This window comes from Rhinolophus hipposideros, assembly GCF_964194185.1.
Source record: "Rhinolophus hipposideros genome assembly, chromosome: 13".
In the NCBI taxonomy this organism is placed as follows: domain Eukaryota; kingdom Metazoa; phylum Chordata; class Mammalia; order Chiroptera; family Rhinolophidae; genus Rhinolophus; species Rhinolophus hipposideros.
Genome location: NC_138059.1, coordinates 22,027,576 through 22,049,246, shown reverse-complemented (window position 1 = coordinate 22,049,246; position 21,671 = coordinate 22,027,576).

Genomic DNA, 21,671 nt, shown 5'->3' with positions numbered 1-21,671 from the left:
GTCAAATAATTTAGATCCCAGCAATGACTTAGGATATGACATACTTTGTTCTTTAAAAATATTGCGTTTTGGTCCAGAACACTCTTTATTGTGGTAACATAATTATTCTTAAAGTCATAATTATTTTGTTGATATTATTTTAATTGTAGGCCTTATTATATCATAATTACTAAATTTATAAAATGAATATTTGTCATAATTCTAATTATTCAGTGTGATATGGATCATCTATCGCAATTATTATGTTCATGTTTTTTCCTGTTCTTTCTGAATACTTATTTTCTTATATGAAATTTGAATGAAAATTTTTAACTCAAGGTTTAAAAATGATGGGATGGCATGGAATTAACAATCAGAATTAATGTCTTTTTGAAACTGATAATTCTTATCCAACTGTAAAGGATGTTTTAGTCTCCTTTGTATCTGTAAAGATTGGTTCTAAGTTTGCTCCAATAGGTTTTTGTTTTTTTTTCACATTTCTTGTTAGGTTTATTTCTTAGCACTCTGTCTGTTTTTACTATCAGAAATAAAAATTTATCATTAAATATTCTGATTCTGGTTTGTGTTCATGTCAGTAATTGCTTTTCAAATTTGCTTTTTAGTCTGCTACAGTATTCACTAGATAATTTAGTATTGATTCTCTTGAATATTCTAGACAACGATCATGATATATAAATAGAAATAATTTTACTTCTACTTTTCAAATTATTATGCCTGTAATAGTTTTTTTCATATAACATTGCCTTTTTGGAGGTTCCCAGTCCTCACTCTATGAGTCTACAAAAAAGTTTTGTCATGTAAAGCTTTTCATTGCTGTACGTCTCCATTTGCCTAACGATAAGGATTTGAGTTAATGCCATGAAAATTTATCTTTTAATTCCAGACGTTTAGTTTTATAGAATTTTTGAATCTGAGATGGGGCTCTAAAAATCACCTTTTATCTCATTCTTTTTTAATGCATTCTTCTGGAAATAATTGCAGAATTAAAATCACCAGTGAACTCTAACGAGATTGATTTTGATTCCTCCCTTTTGCTGCCCTCCTGGTATCTGATCCCAAGTCTACTGACAATCTCCGAAACATCAAAGTCTTCTGAGCTCCAAACTCATTTCTTCATACCAATTCCGAAACAGTCATAACCATTGTCTGAAAATGATTTGGCTCAAGTTTTGATGGGTGGTGCAGTTGGAGTTGGATGCACAAATATGCATACCATGTAGATTCTAAAGTATCTCAGGTGGTTTTCTTACGTATAGTACTATGAATGAATTTCAGTCTACAACTATGAGTATTTAAAAAATACTGCTTATGTTTATACATTCTAAAGGTACTATAACGCAATGTTTAACCTGAGTTTTTTTCTAATCATTCACTCTTTTAATTCTACTCCACAGAGTTCTCTCCTATTTCCAGAATTTTTCATAGAAAATACAAAGAATGAGAGAAAAAGATTAATATTAACATAGTATCTATAGTCACAGAACTGTTTTTCTAATTTTATTAATCATATGCGTATTTTCTGATCATCACTTTAATTTGGAAGTGAGATCCAATATTTTGAGTTATGAAGTTAGAAAAAAAAATCCTTCTTTTGATGGTACCTATTTGCAAAGATTTATACAAATGTGTTACAAAATTAAGTCCTAGTAATATATTTATGTTCACAAATGAGTATCAGTGATGGTGGATTAAGTGCCTGTTAATGGAGTTTAATAAACAAATGTTCAGAGTGCAGTGCCATAGGGATCACACCATGAATGTGTTGGCTGCCTCATGTTGGGTCCTAAACTTCAATACCCTGAATCTTTAAAAATGTAGTTTTGGGGTATTGTTAGAAGAAATGCATGTTGCATAATTCTTAAAAAAATATTTCATGACATTTTCTAAAACTGCATTACAGGGCTTTAGAGACCAACTGTTGTTTTATTGAAGAAAAGTGATTAACTTAGGTTTCTCCATAGCTTCAGTCTCCATATTTTCTTGATAGTGAATATAGCATATAAGTGTCACAGAAACTCTGCAGGGAGTCAAATAGCCACAACAGGAAGTTTTCACTATTAAAAACAACTGTTCCAGTAAAAGAAAATTACAGGGGCCTGTTACTATTTAGTTATTGCAATGAAGATCTAGTCTAAAAACAATTACCTGCGCCTATAATTTCTCAACCTAGGTACTGCATAAATGGAAAAAAAGCTTCAGGTAAACAGGCATTCATTTTCTAAATAAAGACATCATTATTCAGTATTTTGATTCTTCATTACGTGGCAATGTGAGAAATATGATTGCTCTCTAAGTCTTTAATGGAATTATTAAATATTGAATCAGAACAAATTATGTTTATTTTTTTCTTCAGAATAATATGAGTATAGCTACTCTGATAGCAGTCGGTACAATATTGATTACTATAAGTAAGGTTACTATTCTCATAATAATGTGGCAAGACATCAAGAAGCAAGGCATCAAATTAGTGAACAAAACAATCATAAACTCATATTGTGACCTAATTAATACCATGTTTAAAAATTTAAAAACATTAAAAACATAAATCAAACCTATTTAAAAATATTTAGAATGTTTTGTATAACAAAAGTGTTTAAGCAATATTATTTAATATATAAATAGCATAGGAAATATCATTAGGTTTGATTTATGTAATAATATATTATTTCTATTTGCATAAAATAAAAAATAAAAATAATAACAACAGTATAACAAAGTAGGAAAACAAGTGTTTGGATGGAAATGGATATAAACAATGCATACAACAGAGAAAAGTTGAATAACACTAACTCCTAATGACCAAATAGAAATCATCCACAATTTGATAGGAAAAAGTCAAACAAATTACGTGTATGTAATCATCTAGATAATCTCAGTGTTCTGTGCCACTTCCTAATTAATAAGCACCCTCTCCCCAAAGACAACCATTCTTAATTTTCTCACCATAGATTACATCTGTCCATTACTGAAAGTCATATACGTGGAATGATACAGTCATCAACTCTTTTGTTTTTTACTTCTTTCATTCAGTGTAACATTCTAAATTCTAACCATGTTGATATGCATGTCAGTAGTTCGTTCTTTTAATTTATTGCTCTGTACCAATCTATTGTATGATATGTCACAATTTATTTATTGAGGGACATTCAGCATGTTTTGAAGTTTAGGCTATTATGATTAAATCTGCTGTGAACAATCTTGTTTAAATCATTTTGTTGACACAGGTATTCAGTTATCTTGACTATACACATAGGCAGAGTTTCTGGGCGATGGGATAAGTATAAGTTTGAAGTGCTTAAAAGTGCCTAAAGGTTTACAAAATGGTTGTACCACATTTTGTATTGAGTTATTTTAACTGCATTGTGATTTTCTCTATGTCAGTTATTTTCTCAATGTCATTTAATTTGGTCTTTGATATGTATTGATGTACCATCTTGCTATTTTTTCCTACTTACCAGACTTGGTTTTATTTCTCTGTTCCACATTATTTTTATTATTTATTTTATTCCATCATTTTATAAATTGGCTCTTTATTCCACTTTATACCCACAATTGGCTTGTTAGCTAAATTGTCTTTTAATTACATTTTTTATTTTTTGCAGGTCTACTGGATATTAAAATGTTCATTCTTAGGAATTACAATTATTATGTTTCTACTCCACACTGTGATTCACAACACTTAACAAATAATTTCACTTTCTCTGCTATCATTTGGCATTATTAACTTAGATTTTATTTTTAGATACTTATAAATCACACATTATAATGATATAATTTTTCCTTAAACAGATATTGACATTTCAGAAAATTCAATCTTTTATATTTACCCATATATTTATAGATTTTAGTTCTTTTCATTATTTTTTATAGTGCCAATTTTCTATCAGAAAACATTTTCATTAGTGTTCAGTTTTTATTTACCTGAAAATGGTTTTATTTCCTTATCATTTTTGGAGGATATAAAAAGCTGGGTATAAGATCTTGAGTTGATATTTTTTTCTTCCTTCCCCTTTTCTTCCTCTCTCTCTCTCTCTCTCTCTCTCTCTCTCTCTCTCTCTCTCTCTCTCTCTCATTAAAGTTTTTTGGGGTGACACTTGTTAGCAAAGTTATATAGATTTCTCTTTCTCTCATAATTTGTATTTGATTTATTTGATTTGGCAAATACTATTCTCAAGATAGAAAGGCAATTCAATTATTCTGTGACTGAAATGTAATAAATAATGTCAACTCATTAGTAAATTAATAATTCTGTGAAGAAAAATAAAATAGCTGTCTTGATGTTAGATGTTTATAATTTATTTACAGTGAAGTAAAGAGCTTTCCCAACTTTTATATAAAACATGTTTCTCTATTGCTTACTGTTTTCTCATACCTGTCCCAAAGAAGGTAGTCAATAAATGTGAATTTCTTTCCCCCTAGCCATCAACAATGCTATAGGACTTTGCTCTACTTGAAATACCCTCCTAACCTATTACCACCGAATTTATTGTTGGTAGTCTTAAGGATTCCACTTAAGTCTTATTTCCTCCCCAAGAAAAAAATTTAGACTAATCCTCATTTAGGTTGATCTTTATAATCATACCAGTCATTTTTACTTCATTCCTTCCTTTTTAAACTTAATCTATAGGAGCTTCAATTTCTTTTTCATTTAAATGAATAATCTGTCTCTATATGGTATCTTCCCTCACTAAAATCTGAGGACTCCAGTTCTCCAATAGTAAGAACTTATATTGTGAATACCTCCTGGTTGAAATTGGTGTCATCTTGTTGTCTATGAGTTGTTTGGTGAGTGATAGTGCAGTGCTAATTAGGTTAGGTTACAATTTGTTCGAACCCTTGTCAATTGCTGTTTGCCATAGACACAGTCTACACCAACACTAGCAAAATCAATGATGGGGTGGGGGGAATGTATATATATATATATATATATATATATATATATATATATATATATATATATATATATAATTGTGTGTACATATATAATAAAATCGTATATATATGTATATATATATATATATATATATATATACACACACACAATTTTATTTTTTAATAAAGAAAATGTGGGAGATACAGAGGAGAACTTACCAATAAAACAAATAATACAAATGGGGAAAAAATAAAGATATAGAGTGTAAATTCTTAGTTCATGCATAAGATTGTTTATAGTTCCTTGTGCTTTTGATCAGTTTTGCTCATCTTTCATTATCACTCTGGCCACTCCTTTCTAAGTTAAAGTAGTTTAGAACAGGAATCATATTTTTTCTTTCCTTTTTAATATGCATACATTTTATTCAGTTGAACAGTCTTAAATATTTCATTTAAAATCTTCAGGGGAATATAAAAATACAATGACCTTTTCAGAGTTAAAGTAAAATTTATGTAGATGTATTCCACCACTACTTTTGGGGAAAAATACAAGCAAAATGAGCTGTTTATATTCATAATTTGATATTTACAAAATAATTCACTTGTCCCTTTTTAGGAGGATCTTGGGAAAAGCTCTTGGATATTCTAATGTCAGGAGTGGGAAAGGGTAAAAAAGACATTTTCTTGAGGAGTCAAACTGAGGAGTCTAGAGAGGTAGTTCTGTATTGAGAATCTTCAATGACCTATGAGTGTATTGAAGTTCAAGGATTCCAACAGGATTTTTCCAGTAAATTTGTATATATTTATTTGTTAGATTGCATCAGCCACCATTTTTTATTTCATATCCTTGATAAAACCAACTATAGTTGGTTTTAATAACAGCATTCTGCTCTCCTTGATGTTTCCCCAGAATGAATATGTAAGTAAATAGTATATTGTTGAGTATGAAGAAAAGAAAGAAATACTACATAACACTTTTTAAATGCTAATTATTTTTTATAAAACTTAAAACAATAAATTTTATAAACTTCAGGTGCACAGTTGGAAAATGTTTATGTATGTATATAGTATACAGGTGCAGTTAGACACATAGGTATAAAGAGATAGAAAGTTTCTAGCACCAGAAGGCTCCTAAACAGTGAACCTCACAATGGTAATCATTCTTTTGACTTCCACAACAGGTTACTTTAGCCTTTTTTGGAACTTAATATGATTGAAATTACAAATTCTTTTGTGAATAATTTCCCTAAAAGTTATGTCTATGAGATTTTACCAAGGTGCACATTAGAAGTTCATTTCTTCCCCATTTTTCTGTAATAGTCCAGTGTTACAACATATAGTATATTAACCTCTCTTATTATTGAGGGGCAGTTGTTTTCAAGTTGTGTCTATTACAAACAAAGTCATTGTAAATATATGTGAACGCTTTTTTGTTGGACATATTATACTTATACTTATTTCTAATTCAAATAGGGAAATGTCGAGTCACTGCATATACACATACTTAGCTTTAAAAAGATCAATCGACATTCCAAAGCAATTAGACTTCTAATCGTACCATAAGACAATTCCAGTTGCTGCAAATTATCACCAGTATTTGGCTTTGGATTTTTTAATATTAGTCATTCTGGTGGGTGCTTTTTGCTCACTGGATTTGAATTTGTTGTTTTCTGAAGGTTTTCTTTTTTCTTTTCTGTTTGTAGTGTATGTAATGTACAATTGAATCTTGTATATTGACTTTAGTTCTATCAAACCTGATAAATTCACTTATTAGTTCTAATAATTTGTAAAGCTTTGTTATTTTCTAGCTATACAATCATTATCTCCAAATAACGAATGTTTTATTAGTTCTCCAATATTATTCCACCTATTCTTCTTTCTTATGCTGTTATTCTTGAATCAGCCAGGATGTTACACAAATACGTGTTAAATGTAAAGATAGTGGATCTTATTTTTGTTCTTTACTCAGTGTTTTTAAGGTTTCTTGTAGTCTCACCAAGTGTATTATACAGTTTAGGAAACAGCCAGTGACTACAGAAGAATTTGAAGGCAGTTATGCAGCTTACCTTGCTGTGATTTCTTCCTGTCTAGGAGTTTGCTCCTCAAGTTGACATCACTTTGTTTGTGTTAAACTCCAACCTTTGTTTCTATTACATACCTTTTGGACCTTAATTTTCAAATCTGAAAAATGAGATTAATAACAGTACCTACTTCACAGGTCTATTTGCACTAAATGTGCAAATATATATGAAGTACTTAGAAAAATGCCAAGCACATAGAAAATGCCATGCTATAATTATAAATAAGATATGAAAAAATGGAGAGGATTATGACAATGATTGGAACTGTTAATATATATAATATATTTGTTAGATTATATATATATTATATATATATTTGTTAGATTATATATATTTGTTATATATATTATATATTATATATATATTTGTTATATATATAATATATATATAATATATGTATATTATATATATGTTAGATTATATATATTTGTTAGATTATATATTTATATATAGAATATATATTTTTATATATTATATATTATATATTATTATATATTATTATATAATAATATATAAATATATTATTATATAATATATAATTATATAATATAATGCAATATATATCATATATAATATATATCTATATAATATATAATTATATAATTATATAATTATATAATATATAATAATATATATAATATATATAATATATAATATAAATTATATATATTTGTTAGATTATATATATATTTGTTAGATTATATATATTTGTATATATATAGAATATATATATATACTATATATATAATATATTTGTTAGACTATATATATATTTGTTAGTTTATATATATTTGTTAGAATATATATATATATATATATATATATATATATATATATATATATTCTCCTCACTCTGTACAGAATAATAATAGGGCTTTTTAAAATAATTTTACATTCGAGTTCAGAGAGAATATGAATGTGAAATAATTTTTGTTTATTCACACATATATATCTTTTCAGCTTATATCTGACTTCTTCATTAGAGCCACAGATAACTCTCTGGTAAGGCTTTACTATTAATAATTGAAGATGCCACATCTTAAAGAATATTTGCAGTTCTTTGGGGAAAACTTTAACAGAGAAGATGTATATCTCTATTAGTGAGATTTTGATAGACCTTCCATGGATTATTGTGGAATGGCAAGAAAATGTGCCTATGATGTCTGAATAACATTATTTTAAAAAGAGTAGAAGTAGTGCGATTTGTGACAACCTGGATGGATCTTGAGATTATTATGGTAAGTGAAATAAGTCAGACAGAAAAAGTCGAGAACCTTATGATTTTACTGATATGTAGTATATAAAACTGAAAACAACAGAGTAACAAGACAAACAAATGAAGAAAGAAAAACTCATAGACACAGACAATAGTTTAGTGGTTACCAGACAGTAAGGGGTGGGGGGGTTGGTAGATGAGGTTAAAAGGGATCAAATATGTGGTGATGGAAGGAGAAATAACTCAGGGTGGTGAACATACAAGATGATATATAGATGATGTATTACAAACTTATACACTTGAAACCTATGTAACTTTACTAACAATTGTCACCCTAATAAACTTGAATTTAAAAAAGGAGTAAAAGAGGAGAAAACGAAGAAAGATAAATGATTATTGTGTGTTTTGTGCACTTAGCACTGGGTTAGAATCATGATGTAATTAATCCATTGTTTTGCCAACTCCTGACATTGATATAGCTTTATGGGAGTTGGCAGTGAGGATTTGGTTGGATAGTTAATGGTTTTTAATGAAACAAATTTGTCGGAATTATTTTATATAATCAAGTTTGAAATTATACATTTGGATTATTACAAAAGTCAGAGTATAGCATAACAACTTACATTTTTACTTACCCACCACCCCAAAAAAAGTAACATATCAAAGATTCATTGTAAGTTAAATATAAAAGAAATAATCAAATATAAATCATTATGGAAACAATTTCCTACAATTGAGACAACATTGAAACCCTCCCTATAAACTGATAAGAAATGCAATAAACAAACAAAGAACATAAGTAGACAAGTTATGAAATATGAAATAAACACTACTAATAAATATGTAACAACTATGTCCCACCTAACCAGGAATCAAAGTAAAGTTTGACCTTTACTTTGATTGACCTCTATATTGAGGTCATAGAAATTCTTCTTTTTACCTATCAAATTATTAGGCCATGTTTAACATAATATTGAATTCTGGAAAATATGCTGAGAGTGTGGCACCTTCATGATGACTGATGAGAACATAAATTGTCATAAAATCCATCTTGGAATCAACTCGAAAATATGAATCAAAAAGTGAAATTTATTCATATCATGTAAACTAGAGATTAAATTTCTAAGACTTCATATCTAAGAAAATGATCAGAAGTATAGACAAAGATTTATGCAAAAATATTTATGTAATAGGATTATGTAATAAGATTTCATAGTGGTATTATTCATAATGTTGGAAAATGAGAGTACATTAAGTGGGTAAACAATAATTATTTACAAAATTACATACCCACAAATTACAGCGTTATACAAAGTAATGTACATCTGTTGTTTTTATTTCATAAGCATTACACCCCCAATTTTATTCTTGTGAATATATCTTTACTTATATCTCATATCTGAGAACTTGCCTCATCCAAGAGATACTCGTATCTAGTAAAATATCTCTCTTTTCAAACACAGAGCTGTGTAGACCAATGGGAAAGGACTCACTGTGTGCCAATAGGATCCCTTATGTATCTTGAACTGACACTAGTGGTAGGCAAAAGAGGACAAAAGAAACCACTTTCTTGGGAATAGATAAATTGTGTAAATAAAAAGTCCAAAGCATATTGAACCACTATCTCTACCCTGGACCAGCTACATAATATAATGTTGAGGGCCTTAAGGGCAAGATGAAAATGAAAGGATTGTTCAAATCTCAAGACAGCAACAGGAGATTGATTATTAAACCAAACACAAGGCTCTTCTGGGCACAGAGCCTTGTGAAGCTGCATAAGTTTCATGCCCATGAAGCTGACCCTGTTTCTTCCAGTTGAAGATAGATTCTGAAATGGGAAAGAATATAACCAACTTACAGAGAGAAAGAGAAATTCTGGGTGGTTCAGAGCCCCTGACTATGGATGGCCTAATTACAGAGTCCTATGTTTGCAAATTAATTAAGCAAACACATTTATTTTTTAACCTAAGATAGTGTGAGTTGGATTTCTGTTCATTGTAATCTAAATAATCTGAATATCACTTGCTATCATTATGTTTAGGAAGATGTTACAATAATCTGGGGAATTACTCATTATTTAATCTTCAATTTAAAAAAGTGTAGGTTAATATAGTCATTCAACAAATATTGTCAAATGTTTTTTGTGTCCAGTTCTGTTCTAGGTATTGATATAAAAACAAACAAACAAACAAAATTCCAGCACTTCTAGGGAAAGTTAGTATGAAAAAGTGAGTGTATAGTATGTTAGTTGATGACTAAAAAATAAAAGGAAATAAAACATCATTGAAATACTGATTTATTTATTTATTTGGAAAATACTTAAAAGATGTGGGCAAATGAATTACACCTCTATCAGGGGAAGAATGTTTCAGGAAGAAATAGGTGCCTGTACACGTCCTGAATTAGAATCATGTCCCACCTAGTCTATGCAAGAAACAATAAGAATATCAGTATAGCTCTACAGGAACAGAGGCAGAGGGACAGGGCGGGGGAATGGAGATGAAGATAGTGTTGAGGGAGAGGGAGAAAGGGAGAGAGAGAGAAATGAATTATACTATACGAGATGGGAAGTAATAGGAGCATTAGCATTTTGAGTAAGGAAGTTACATATCTATTAATTTTGATAGGATCACTCTTACTATTGTTTGGAAAAAAAACTGAAAAACAATAAAGATAGAATATAGGAGATTACAATGGAGATGATAGAGTAATGACCAGATTCTGGATATATTTTCAAGTTAGAGAAAGCAAAGGAGCAAAGAAGACAACATAATTTTGGCCTGTTGTAGTACAAGCTAAAATATAAATATATAATAAGATGTATGTACTAGGCATAGTGTCAAGAATTTCATGCACTTTTTCATTTTCATCCTTTCAGTTTATTCAAGAAGTATTTAATGAGTTGGTTAAATGAAAAAAAAAAAATAACACATACAAGCATAAATCAATGACCATATTAAGAAAATGCAAGTAGTTTAATATGACTAATATAACTATAATGCTTGAGATTGGAGTTGTGAGGTAGTCACTAGAGTGTGACAGTATTTGCATCTTATACAAAGGAGTACGGATTTTAATTAAGGGAGATATAAAAAGCAAAAAGAGAGAATGTTTTAGGAGGCAGGTGCTCAAATACTGACAACTGTGTAACATTATCAAAGTACTCAAAGTATGAAGAAAATTCAACTAAAAATTCCATGGAGAATCAACCTATAATTTAGCATTTAAAACTACCTCAGTAAGATCCCAATTCTGTCACTTTTAACTATGTAACTTTCAGAATATATTTACATCTAACAATGGTAAGCAAAATAGATGTCATCTTCAAAGTTCAAATATATAATTTAGAGAGATGGAAGATGGAGAGAATATATTGTATGGCATGGAAACCTGTCAACTTTATTAAATCTCAGATTGATTCAGGCATGATTTTGTATCCTAGCTTCACTTTTTTTTTCTTTTTTATTTAGCATAGCTTTAAACTGATTATGGAAAACTTTAAAGCTCAATTTCTTCATCTGTAAATTAGCATTGTTTTGATGAAATTTTGACAAAAAAAGTATATAAAACACTTTTTATTGTTACTGACACATAAATGTCAATAGATATTATTCATTATATCACTAATATTATCCTCACCAAGCACTTAGAATCTCCCAGGCTCTAAAATCTTTACTTTATAAATGTCTTTTCTAATTTTCAAAGCAGGTTTGTAGGACATGTGGCTTATCATTATTTTACAAATGAGAGTAAAATAAAGAAATAACTTGCAACTAGTCTAGTAATTAGAAAGTGGTGATACCAGATTTTGAATTAATTTGTAAATCACCCCCTTTCAAAATGTTTTCTGCTATATTAGAATATATCCAAAGATTAACTAAGACAGTTCTAATTAAGAAAAAAGAAAGTTTCAATAACTACCCCACAATGTTCAGTTAATCTCTTCAGATTTTGCTTAGTGATTATTAATTCAGAAATACATTCACCATGTCCATTATTTACGGGATAGAATTGAGTTAAATATTATATATGTTAGGGTACTAATTTCTATAGTAGAATAAATCTTGTATAGATGCACTATAATAAACATTTTCTTTCAGCTACTACAAATTATTGGGTTTATTTTTTGTGTAAAATACAGAGGGTGCCAAAAAATATGTATACACATTTTAAGAAAGGAAAACTGTATTAAAGTTGTAAAACTCAGTATATACCAATAACAAAAGATGAATACCAGTCACTTTTGACTTCTGCAATTACAAGAGGTGCTCAAAGTGGTTACCATCAGTGTCCAGGCACTTCTGATTGTGGTGAACTACTGCTTGAGCAACATTGAACAAAGTGCCCCCTTGTATACATTTTTTTTGGCACCCCTGGTGTATAAGCAAATTACAATTTTCACACTGAAGCTGTGCATGCTAGATCACAATTAGTCAATTTAACAAAGTTAGCTCTGGGACTCAGACTAATGCATTGTCTGTTTATAACGTAGCAGCAGGAATAATAATTTTGAACCCTCCATTAAATCAATGCTTTCAATAAGTATAAAACCAAAGTAAAATAAAAAAGAGCTCATTAAAAAGTTCTATTTGCATAGCACAATACCATTTATTTTTCCAGTAAAATATCCTTTAGGACTGAGTAATGAACTCCACACCTGAATTTTTTATTTTGAGAATTATCATTTAATAAACTGCAAAATGGCAGCCATAATAATATACTTCACAAAAAGCACCTTGCCTTACCAAATCTTACTGTGACTTTTATTTTTAATAAAGGAAATGTTCCCCAAGTTTTAAAATCTAAGGCAAACCTTTATTCAATTAAAAAATAACTCACATAGAAGATGTGAAACATAAACAATCAACTTACTTGTGAATCTCTTAACTGACATGTATCCCTGATCTCCAATTAGATTCCTGGAGGAAGATTATGTAATAGGTCTTCTTTTAATATAACATAAATAAATGTTTTTACCAAGCATAAAAAATACTTTAAAAATGAAATTACTGATAGCTTTTTTTTTTGAGATGTCAGATTAGGGGCTGATAATTGAGTTTATGAGAAGTTTTATAAATCTGGTCTTAGATTTTTTTAGATGGAAAAACATATTTTAATGTTTTCCTTGGTCATATTTGACATTTTGAAACTTCCTTTTTGCTTTGCTTTGTAACAGAAGAGCATATTTTTTTTGGAAACTTTGGAAGATTTAACTTATATTCTATTGCTAAGTATAGGTATGTAAAAATATTCTGTTTGTTTATGTGGATCTCCGTATGGTCAATTGGGATGCAAAAAAAGCAAAACTACTTTATTTTATTCACTGTAATTCACTCAGTCTTATTTTCAAACAATAGAATTATTCCAATTCAGTTTTGTTACAATTTCTTAAGAGAGAGAATTATTTTTGAGTCCCTGATCTCTTCTTTTAGACTCTTTCCTCCCAAGAAAGTGATTATATCTACTAAGACAATAACAGGTGATGTTTTCTTATCATGTGTTCATTTACTTGTTCTATCTGGTGTGTGTTTTTAAGATAATGAATATTAGATTCAGCAATAGAAGATGTTAAGGGAAGTAGCCACTTGCCTAAATGTGATTGAGGACAAGTAATTGTAAGGTATTTTATTCTGTTTTGAGGTACTTTGTTTTCAAAGTTGTGAAAATGATAGAATGGATAATATAGTAGCCAAGAAGTCAAGAACCTTAATTCTTCTAAGAACTTAGCCATTGGCATGGTGTGTCAACTTACACAAACAAATTAACCTTTATCTACCCAAGTTTCTCCATCTGTGAAATGGAGACTAAAACATTTGTCACTAAGGTCACCAAAAAGTTTCACAGATTAATGAGATAATATTCTCAGGATCTTTTCAGACCTGAAATTCTTAAGAAGGGAAAAATAAAACAAAACAAAAACCCTAAAGCAGCAGAAATAGTTTAAGGACATACTTTTTCAGCAAATATTTTTTTTTATATATAACTGAAGAGAGTTCACAAATCCTAAATATTATAAATCATGAAATATATTACTGCATGTTTTATTACAAGTATTTATTTCAAATGTAGCAATATAACTATGAAAAAAATTAATAAAAACATTATTTACCAAGTTATATCCAATGACATTTTTGAAAAGTTTTGACAATTCGTGACTAATTTTAAGCATAGGTGCGAGATTCATTGATATGCTTTGTATTAATTATATTTGTATTAGCACATAGTACAAACTCAGTAAATCAATAATTCTACCTTTATTAATACTTTTTACTATATACATATATGTATACTTATATAATATATACATATGCACATATAATATATATATATATGCATGTATACATATACATATATGTGTGTATATGCATGTATGTGTAGATAGATATAGATATAGATATAGATGATATAGATATACTGGGGGTGCCAAAAAATGTATACACATTTTAAGAGATGTTAACATCACTTTGGTCAACGTTGCTCAAGCAGTAGTTCTCCGTAATCAGAAGTGTCTGGACGCTTGTGGTAACCACTTTGAGCACCTCTTGTAATTACAGAAGTCAAACATGACTTGTATTCATCTTTTAATATTGGTATATATTAATAGTATTTTTCCTTTCTTGAAATATATATACACTCTTTTGTCACCCCCTGTGTGTGTGTGTGTGTGTATGTGTGTGTGTATAAAACTAAGGTTTCTGTAGAAATTTTTTTGAAATAATTTTTTGTATGATATAATCATCAGTTAGTTAGCTCTTCCATATCACTTTCAGCAATTTAATAAAATTTTGGCCATGCACTTGCTGTTTAAATTCAAAAGTAGTTTAAATTTTTTTCAGTGGAACTGACTCCATAGCATTAGAAATAAATAACATTTACTTTATAGTCATTATTACATTGACAGCTTTTGTGGATGGTCCAACAAGTTATCTGTGATAAATAGAGCCTTACCTAAATGCCTATGAAGACACATATTTCTCTACTTTCCAGAACATATAAAATAAATCCCAAAGGTGTTGCATCAGAAGTATGCATTTTTTTTGCCTAGAAAATTATGAATTAGTTCTTATTTAGGTCCTTACATATGTGATTCATAATAATAGGGCAAGCATAGCTTCATCATACATTCTGATATCTGCCCTTACAGTGAATCAGATGAGCATCCTTTTCCTTAAACTTGACACATTTCGTTTATTCTCCCAGGGCTTATAATTTTGTGAAGGCAGGCATTTTTCTCCTAAAATTTATTTTGTTTACATGATTTTTCAGTGTGGTAACACTATAGTAATTTGGACTGCTTCCTCTCTGGTTAATACACCATTATAAACAAAACACTATTTAAAACAAAATATTTAAGCAAATATATACTTTTTTGAAGTCTAGATTATTGGCCATGTTAGTTCTCCTACAATCTGATGGAGTGACTGACATTGGTTAGTAAAATTACATAGGTTTCAAGTGTACAATTCTGTAATACATCATCTATAAATCCCACTGTGTGTTCACCACCCAGAGTCAGTTCTCCTTCCATCACCATATATTTGACCTCTTTTTCCTCTTCTACCACCCCCTCCCACCTTACCCTTGGTAACCACCAAACTGTTGTCTGTGTCTATGAGTTTTTGTTGTTTGTTTGTCTTGTTTGTTTGTTGCTTTCAATTTTATATCCCACATATAAGTGTAGTCATACAGTTCTCAACTTTTTCTGTCTGACTTATTTTGCTTAAAATGATAAGTTCAAGATCCATCCATGTTGTTGCAAATATTAGTATTTCATCTTTTCTTATGGCCGAGTCACAGTCTGTTGTGTATATGTACCACATCTTCTTTAACCAATCATGTGCTGAAGGACATTTTGGTTGTACTTGTGTCTTGACCAACACGATAATTTTTTTAAAACATTTTTATGACTTTGTGAAGTTACTGGAAATGTAGCAAACTAAACCTCATTGTTTTATATATTTGAATACTTAGGCTCAAAATATGACCAATTGTTTGGCCAATATTTGAGCATGTGAACTGAATTATATACCTTAGCAAATGTAAAACTAATTATATGCTATGAAACTTTAATGGAATTCTAGCTTAATTAAAATCCTTAATGTTAAATATGCTATGACTATGGTCCATTACCTAGGAAAAATGAAGAGTAAATACTAAATATAGAAATAAAATAACTCCATGTAGCATATTATAAATTTAAAGATAAGGAAACACGTGAGATAACTATTTTATTCTTAGAGTTTCTAATATTTCCCTTTGAAATTTGATAAAGTCAAAAAGGCCCTTTATTGTTGAGTCAAGAAAACTATCATGCTGAATTTAGTATTTTTTCCTTTTCACTATTGGCATCTTTCATCATAAAGAGTGCTTCAAGACTCAAACATATACGTCAACAATGGCTATATAACATGAGATCTAAACACTACCTCATCATATCTATATAATACTTATGTCAACATATATATGTATGTGTGTATATATATATATATATATACAATATATATTCTAGACATATTATTGAACATATCAAAACAGAGCACATTCATTTCTCTACTTTAAATACTCTTGATTCATGTATTTAATTCAAATTTTTAATCCAGTAGTAATTTTTGAAGCTGAGAGAGAGAGATGGAAATACTCAATTTTCAGTGATGGAATAACTTCCACGATCATAAACACATGTAACATTTAATAAAACTCTACTAAAAATAAAATCTAAGTATAATTTTATACTTATTTTTAAAGTAATTGACTATATAATTTAAAAAATGAATTTAAAATATTGGACTATAATTCAGAAGAATGAAGTTGAAAATAACTTTATTAACCATCATGAAAGTGCTTTAATATTAAAAATACGCTTGATATAACATTAATATTTATCTTCCCTAATATGCTGTAAACTCTTCTAATATGATTAAACATATCCATAATAATAACAAATAAAATAGACTAATCATAGTAGCCTCTGACAATGATAGAATTACTAAGAAAAGTGGTAACCTAAGGAGACGTTACTAATGTGATCTGAGTGAATTTCTTCCTTTTTCTTTGCTGCATTCATTGATTGTTTTTTTTTTTTCTTTATTCAAGGGAGTATAATAGATGCCACCAAGAATATCAGTTATAATTCAAAGTGTTAACACTTACTTTGTGATTCAATGTTCAGTCTGCTTAAGCAGATAATGTTTCATAGAAATAGCCATCCTTTAATTTTTTAACTTGTCAACAGAATTCTATCCATTTGAGGCTCATGGAATATGTTTACAAATGATGAAGTATTGATCTTCCCTCTATTTATTGCATTAGGTTTCTTAGTTGATAAATGGTTTAGTTGCTGTGAGATTATTCAAAGACTTTGACACTGTTTATTACATACTTACATTAGTTTATTCATGTAGAGATTTCAGTATAATCTTAACATTCTGGAAAATTAAAGGATGCTTAATAGCAACTGAACATTATATAGAACTGAGATACAATGGAAAAAATTATTAATGATGAATGTGAAAAGAACTGGGGAAGACCTTTAGTTATGATAGTAAATGGACAAATGAACATCATTTAAAATTATATGTGTGAGGTTTTTATTTGGTATGTGTATCTGTCTAAGAGTTTTTAAGAACATACTTTGTCATCATCATTATCTAATGCCTAGATCCTTATGTAATAATGAGAATAAAATTATAAAATTTAGGAGTCAAACAAAACTTCAGATCTAATGTATTCCATTCAAATAATGGCCTATCTTTCCTTCTCCCAATCAGTTTCTTCTTTCTGCTTGCTTTTCAGAGAAGTTTCATCCACAAAAGCAAATCCCGTTTGCTGCAGTACTACATTTTTGTGCTACATACTTCTTGAGGTCAGCACAGCAAAAAAATAAAACAAAAACAAAAACAAAAACAAAAACAAAGTATATACAGAATGTACATAAATGTACTATTACTTGTATTAGTATTCTTGTCTTTCTTATTTCACAACAGAACTGAATAGCTTGGCACATTACGTCTTCAAATTCAGACCTCATGGATAATTTTTGCTTCATCCCAGATATCACATTCCTGTAACTATTAAGAGAGGTGTAAAATTACACTGTGTGTTATGTGATATAGGGACAATTTTTTAAGCTTCCATACTGTGTTTTTTGTTATATAGTGTGGTTGCACCATTTTTAAAAACTATAATCAAATTAAAACTACATGCTTAAAGTAACAATATAAACAAATATATAAAAATTGATTCCCCAGAATAATGGTGCATTTGATTATTTCAGTCTCTTCTCAGTATTTCTCTTGACACTACCAAGAACACAGCAATGACAAAATACACTGAGAATATATAGTGAGGCCATTATTTAAGGTGTAAATATAAAGACCACTTTTCCCTCGATGTAATAATATGATGAACACCTGGGGTCATGAGGAATCGCATTATGCATTATATCCTTATAATATACTGCTAAGATGATTTGAGTTTATTATCCTCTTAGAATATCATTACTCATCTGATTACAAAAAAGAATAACATAATTTATATCATTTTTATCCAGTATAGTTCTTGAAATTTTCATTTACAGAGGATTTTCTGATTTCATTAAATAGATGTTAAAGAGTTATTTATTTTTATTGGTGATTTTGTACTAACTTAGAAAAATCAAAATGCATATTCTGTCTATTTATAAATCCAATACTGTAACAAGCATTCATTTGAAATTTCATCTCTGCAATCATAGAATTTGACTATGCTCTCTATTTGCCATTCTCTTACATATTATATACATGACAAGATAACATGGGGATTCATCCTAATGATCTTATGACTTTATATCATTAAATAGTATAGACATTTATGATTATATCTAGAAAATATACTCATACCTGTGACTTCATAATATGTTGGAAAATTACTGCATCTGGTAGTGAATATGTTTGTTCAATTCAGAGATTCATCATTTTGACATGGTTTGAATCATTTAGCTTTTCTTAATCTCAGATTCTTTGTATAAAATTGAGGTAATGTCACCCTAATACTTTGGATGTAATTGTTATAAGGCAAATATAGCATATGGCATAGTATTACAGAGAGCATATTGATTATTTATAGTGTCCTACTTAGTGGATAAATTTATTTTAAAACCATAGAAGTAATTATCAATTTATTTTAACATATGACATATTCAAAATATATTAAAACATAATAATTTCCCAATGGACATTATACTTTGTTTTGATTTTCAAATTTTATAATCTGCAATTAGATAACCAAATTTAGATAGCCAGTCTCTTGTGTAGTATGGTATAGCATAGTCTTATAATATAGATTTTGTTATTTCCTTATTTTTTCCATAATAAAATGCTTTCTACTAAATTTCTATATTACATTCTTATATTTTCCAGGAAATATATATATAACCATAAAAAAGTCTATTTTCTTTCCTTTTACTCTTCTGGTATAGTTTTCTGCATTAAAGGAATGACTTCAATTCTATTTTTTATATGATAAGAAGTAATGTTTTCATGCCTCATTTTTGCATTTTATTAAAATTAATATCTGAATGTACATTAAATATCCCATACCTGCTTTCCTATTACCATGGAACTTATAAAGCTTCCCTTTTATTATTTCATTTCAAAGACATTCTTATCATACATAGTATCAGTTATTGTAGTTTTAGTCTAGTGTTTATTCCTGTAATTCATCACTTTGCAGAAAATGATATTGCACATGTTGAATATGTCATAACAGGCCTTCCAAATAAGGTGCACTCCTACTTCTCAAGGCATTCGTTATTTTATAAGATTTATAGTAAATAGTGTAAGTAATTTAAATACATATTTCACTGAGAGAGTTTGTTTTTTAATATTTAATCACCTACCCACGTGGCTGTATGCTTCCCTCTATATTGCTATATTACAATTTCCCTCTTAATCTTATTCTCATTAAACCAGTGTTTGAATTACATGAAACTATTTTGCTTCACTCTAGACAATGACTATCTAAGCTTTTAATAAAACTATTTTTCTTTGTGTTTCTTAGTTTTAGAATTACTTTTACTTGCATAGTTACCAACTCAGAGACAGAGAAAAACTGTGAATGCACTTTAAAAGGAAAAACTTGGAATATTATTTATGATTATTTCATTCTGCTAAACTTTCAGCAATAACATCTATACTCTCCCCCAAGCTGCAATGAAAAAAAATAAAATAATGTAAAATGAAATCTATCAATTTAAATTATCAGAAAATAATCATGCATTGCAATTAAACTTTCAAATTATTCAAATTTAAGTTATTATTAATACATGGCTGCTGTCCAGTGTATCTCTTTTCCAAAGTATCAGCTAGCATTTGCTTCATAACAAACCAGTTTGAAACTTCTTGATTAAATCAATTAATACTTATTATGCCCCACTATTCTGTAGATTCCCTGGTTGATTCATTTGGGTGGGGCTGGATGAGTTGCAGAACTATGGTCTAGAAAATACTAATTCACATGTCTTAGACTTCAACTGTGATGGCAGGGAGGGTTGGTACTGCTGAGGCCTCTCTACGCATGGCCTTGTTCTCTCTAAGATAAGCCCAGAATTGTTCACATGGCGGCAGAAGAGGTCAAACAAGCAAGAGAGGATAAACCCAAGGCATTTTAAACCTCATGTTATGTTAACTTTTGTTCCATTGGCTAACACATGCCATATGGACAAGCCCAGAGGCCTTGTGTGCAGAGGCCTTGTGTGCATGAATGAATCCTCAGGGGTTAGTACTGCAAAAATCTAGAACACATAATAATAAAAAGACAAATTAAAATCCAAACTGAAATCACATTTTTATTTTTAATTTGGTTACATACTTGTAACATCATGATTCTTTTACATTCATCTATCTCTCCAGATCTCCCTATCAGGAACTTTCATGCTACTCTTGGAATATGTCAGAATCTTTTCTAACTAAAATAACTTTGGTTAAATTCCATTGCAATATGGTTTTATGACTCCATTATGTTTGCTGGAATTAAACTATCTATATTTCTTTTCAATATAACACTCTGCATCAACTTATAAGTTGTCTTCATCCTTCAAATTATTAACTTAAATCGTGTCCAAATAAGGAGCACATACATGAATATTGAAATTGAGGTTATATATATGTGTGTGTGTGTGTGTGTGTGTGTGTGTGTGTGTATACATATATATGCAATTATAATATAGCAATATAATTTTATGTTTTGCTTTTAATGACAATGTATGAAGAATATGGCAAAGAAAAAAAGGAAGATAGTTTCTAATACAAAAGTAGCTTAATTATCACAACAGTAGCTTTCAATATCTTCCTTCAATATTTCCTTTGGTGTGTGGTGTTGTTTAAGAAATGGATAATTAATCCAATGAAGGTATTAATTTATGAGAGCTCAGTCACCCTAATATACATGATTAAACTTTACTGTGAAAATCCTATTTCACTGAGATATGAAGGTAAATATATAAATTATTGGTAAACCAATAGCAT